Here is a 4,281-nt window from a genome sequence, read left to right as displayed (position 1 = left end):
TGTCGCTCGCCGGCGTCGCTCTCTCTCTCCCCTCGCTCGCCTGGCTTTGCCGCGTGCCGGCGGTCGGCCGCCCGGTGGCACGTTCTCCTGCGCGCTCGCCTGCCCCCCCTGCATCCTCCGTGTCCCCGCTTCCCCGCCCGCCCGCCTCCCCTCTCCGGAGGGAGGAGGAGGAGTGGGGAATGTTCCTGGGCTCTCTGGGCTCGCCCGCCCGCGCTCCCCTACCTGGTTGATCCTGCCAGTAGCATATGCTTGTCTCAAAGATTAAGCCATGCATGTCTAAGTACGCACAGCCAGTACAGTGAAACTGCGAATGGCTCATTAAATCAGTTATGGTTCCTTTGGTCGCTCGCTCCTCTCCTACTTGGATAACTGTGGCAATTCTAGAGCTAATACATGCTGACGGGCGCTGACCCCCCTCCCGGGGGGGGGGATGCATGCATTTATCAGATCAAAACCAACCCGGTGAGCTCCCTCCCGGCTCTGGCCGGGGGGCGGGCGCCGGCGGCTTTGGTGACTCTAGATAACCTCGGGCCGATCGCACGCCCCCCGTGGCGGCGACGACCCATTCGAACGTCTGCCCTATCAACTTTTGATGGTAGTCGCCGTGCCTACCATGGTGACCACGGGTGACAGGGAATCAGGGTTCGATTCCGGAGAGGGAGCCTGAGAAATGGCTACCACATCCAAGGAAGGCAGCAGGCGCGCAAATTACCCACTCCCGACCCGGGGAGGTAGTGACGAAAAATAACAATACAGGACTCTTTCGAGGCCCTGTAATTGGAATGAGTCCACTTTAAATCCTTTCGCGAGGATCCATTGGAGGGCAAGTCTGGTGCCAGCAGCCGCGGTAATTCCAGCTCCAATAGTGTATATTAAAGTTGCTGCAGTTAAAAAGCTCGTAGTTGGATCTTGGGAGCGGGTGGGCGGTCCGCCGTGAGGAGAGTCACCGCCTGTCCCCGCCCCTTGCCTCTCGGCGCCCCCTCGATGCTCTTAGCTGAGTGTCCCGCGGGGCCCGAAGCGTTTACTTTGAAAAAATTAGAGTGTTCAAAGCAGGCCCCAGCCGCCTGGATACCGCAGCTAGGAATAATGGAATAGGACCGCGGTTCTATTTTGTTGGTTTTTGGAACTGAGGCCATGATTAAGAGGGACGGCCGGGGGCATTCGTATTGCGCCGCTAGAGGTGAAATTCTTGGACCGGCGCAAGACGGACCAGAGCGAAAGCATTTGCCAAGAATGTTTTCATTAATCAAGAACAAAAGTCGGAGGTTCGAAGACGATCAGATACCGTCGTAGTTCCGACCATAAACTATGCTGACTGGCGATGCGGCGGCATTATTCCCATGACCCGCTGGGCAGCTTCCGGGAAACCAAAGTCTTTGGGTTCCGGGGGGAGTATGGTTGCAAAGCTGAAACTTAAAGGAATTGACGGAAGGGCACCACCAGGAGTGGAGCCTGCGGCTTAATTTGACTCAACACGGGAAACCTCACCCGGCCCGGACACGGACAGGATTGACAGATTGATAGCTCTTTCTCGATTCCGTGGGTGGTGGTGCATGGCCGTTCTTAGTTGGTGGAGCGATTTATCTGGTTAATTCCGATAACGAACGAGACTCTGGCATGCTAACTAGTTACGCAACCCCCGAGCGGTCGGCGTCCCCCAACTTCTTAGAGGGACAAGTGGCGTTCAGCCACCCGAGATTGAGCAATAACAGGTCTGTGATGCCCTTAGATGTCCGGGGCTGCACGCACGCTACACTGACTGGCTCAGCGTGTGCCTACCCTACGCCGGCAGGCGCGGGTAACCCGTTGAACCCCATTCGTGATGGGGATCGGGGATTGCAATTATTCCCCATGAACGAGGAATTCCCAGTAAGTGCGGGTCATAAGCTTGCGTTGATTAAGTCCCTGCCCTTTGTACACACCGCCCGTCGCTACTACCGATTGGATGGTTTAGTGAGGCCCTCGGATCGGCCCTGCCAGGGTCGGCCCATGGCCCTGGCGGAGTGCTGAGAAGATGGGCGAACTTGACTATCTAGAGGAAGTAAAAGTCGTAACAAGGTTTCCGTAGGTGAACCTGCGGAAGGATCATTAATGGAAAGGGCACAGACACGCACGCGCACGCACTCGCGCGTGCGGGGCGAGCTCGGCACGAGGGTGGCCCTCCGCGATCCGCTGGGGTTGCGGGCGCCGTGGTCCCTCGGGACTCCTCCTCGTCGCCGTCGCCGTCTTTCCCGCGTCGCCGTCGCCGCCGTCCGTCCCTGTGTGGCCGCTCTCGCACGTCGGGGCCGGCATAGGAGGAGAGGCCCGCCCGTTCCCGGGGCGGCTGTGCCGGTGAGGACCTTTCCCCCGTCCCGGTGTTTCCCGCGGCCGCGGACGGGTGAGTTGGCAAGGGGGCGCGAGAAGAGGAGGAAGGAGCGGTAGAGAGGCCAGGCCGGCTGGGATTGCGTGGCCGGCCGGCGTTGGCCCGGTGGGTGTGGCCGTCTGCGGCGCCGTCCCCGCGGCGCCCGTGCCGCCGGGTGGGTGAGCCGGTGCCCGGGTTAAGGCATGTTGCGGGTGGGTAGTGTCGCCCGCCGGCTTGCGGGGGCGGCCGCGGTGGGTTCCGGGTTCCGGGCCCGAGTGGCCGGGAGCGGATGGGCGCGTGCCCTCTCTCCCGCTTGCTGCCGCGCGGGCCCGCGCGCCCTCCCCGCCGCGGTGTCGCCCCCCGCTGCCTCCGCGGACGTCCTTGTCCAGATCACCAGCTTCCCCCTGCCCCCGCTCCGCCGACCCCGCCCGCGTCCGGGCCCGCGTGGCGCGTCGCATTCCCCAGCCGCTGGGGGCCGCCGCCGTGTCCGCTTTTCCCCATCGGCCCGCCTCCTCCGTCTCCGCGCTCGCTCCCCGCGTCCCCGCGCTCCTCTCCCGTTCTGCGCCACCCGCGGGGCACCGCGACTCGGGCCACTGCCTAGCCTCGACTGTGCGCCCTCATGGCGGTCCCCTTCCCCGCTGGCTTTCCCGCACTGGGCTCCTCGCCTGTCGGTCGGGGGGGGGGCTCGGCCTTGCCCGTGTGCGGCCGCCGTCCTCTCCCCCTCTCGGTCCGCCTTCGCCTTCCCCTCCGCCCCCGGTCTGGGGCCGGCTCCCCGCGGTGGCACCTTACCCCGCCTCTGGCGGGGTGGCCCCCGCTACCGGGCTTGCCGCGTCCCGTGGCTCGGTTCCCCTCCGCCCCCCGTGTGGTTGGGGCGGTGGCGGCGGGTGGGGCTGGTGGTGGTGCGGCTCGGGGGGGGGTGGGGAGGGTGTCTGGCGGCCGCCTCCCGGGCGTCGCTGCCCCCCCTACCTACCTCGCTCGTCCACCCTCTCGTGTCCAGGTACCTAGTATCGCGTTCCGGCGCGGAGGTTTAAAGACCCATCAGGGGTCGCCCGTCCATCCAAGGGGTCGGGGTGGCGGGCCCGTGGGGAGGCCCAGACTCCGCCCCCGTCCCGGGTTCGGGGCGGCCCACGCCCGCTCGCGGGCGGGCCGCTTCTCCCGCAGCCCGGGCTTCGGGGGTGGGCACCCCCGGGGCGCCTGTGGGGTCGGGGGCGTCTGAGCGCCCGCCCGCCGCGCCCCCCGCGCTGGCGTGGCCGTGGTGCCGGGCGTCCCCGTCCCCGTGTCTTGTCTGTCCGACCCCCTCCGTGTCTCGTTCTTGTTCTGTCTCTGCTGGCCGGCCCGAGGCGACCCGCCCGCGCCCTCCTCTCCCCTCTCGGGTCTGGGGGTTCCTGGACCGGGAGAACAGCGCCGTGCCAGCCGCGTGTGCCCCGCGTCGGGCCATGCCCCGATTCGTACGACTCTTAGTGGTGGATCACTCGGCTCGTGCGTCGATGAAGAACGCAGCTAGCTGCAAGAATTAATGTGAATTGCAGGACACATTGATCATGGACACTTTGAACGCACTTGCGGCCCCGGGTTCCTCCTGGGGCTATGCCTGTCTGAGCGTCGCCTGACGATCAATCGCCCCCCGGGGGTTGCCTTGCCCTGCGGGGTGGCGCGGCTGGGGGTCTCCCTTCGCAGGGCCCCCTTTCCGGGGCCCTCCATCCCCCTAAGTTCAGACTTTGGCGGTTGTCACTTCGCGGTCCCGTCTGGCTTTTAGAGCGAGCGAGCGAGCGGTCATCCTGGGGGGGTTGGTATCAGCGCAGAGACGAGCCCGAGGCCGGGTCTTGTCTGTCCCGGCCCCCCGCTGTGTTCCGTGGTGCCCGAACTGGGGGATGACTTTTTCGCGCCGGGCGCTCGAGTCGGGTCTCAGGGCGGCCCCGTGCCGCGGCTGCCGGCTGTGA

The 4,281-nt window shown here is 65.7% G+C and overlaps 2 non-coding genes across 2 annotated transcripts; both read left to right on the top strand.

Annotated features, from left to right (window-relative positions):
* The first annotated feature begins 219 nt into the window (after positions 1-219).
* Positions 220-2,091, top strand: LOC138835198 (18S ribosomal RNA). Its single transcript, XR_011374502.1, has one exon. It is a non-coding gene; the product is annotated as an 18S ribosomal RNA (ribosomal RNA).
* A 1,702-nt stretch (positions 2,092-3,793) lies between these two features.
* LOC138835162 (5.8S ribosomal RNA) lies at positions 3,794-3,946 on the top strand. Its single transcript, XR_011374479.1, has one exon. It is a non-coding gene; the product is annotated as a 5.8S ribosomal RNA (ribosomal RNA).
* The last annotated feature ends 335 nt before the right edge of the window (positions 3,947-4,281 follow it).

Source organism: Dipodomys merriami, unplaced genomic scaffold (genome assembly GCF_024711535.1).
Source record: "Dipodomys merriami isolate MVZ:Mamm:240054 unplaced genomic scaffold, mDipMer1.0.p SCAF_23, whole genome shotgun sequence".
In the NCBI taxonomy this organism is placed as follows: domain Eukaryota; kingdom Metazoa; phylum Chordata; class Mammalia; order Rodentia; family Heteromyidae; genus Dipodomys; species Dipodomys merriami.
The sequence above is the reverse complement of the archived record's forward strand: the minus strand, read 5'-3'. Positions and strand labels throughout refer to the sequence as shown.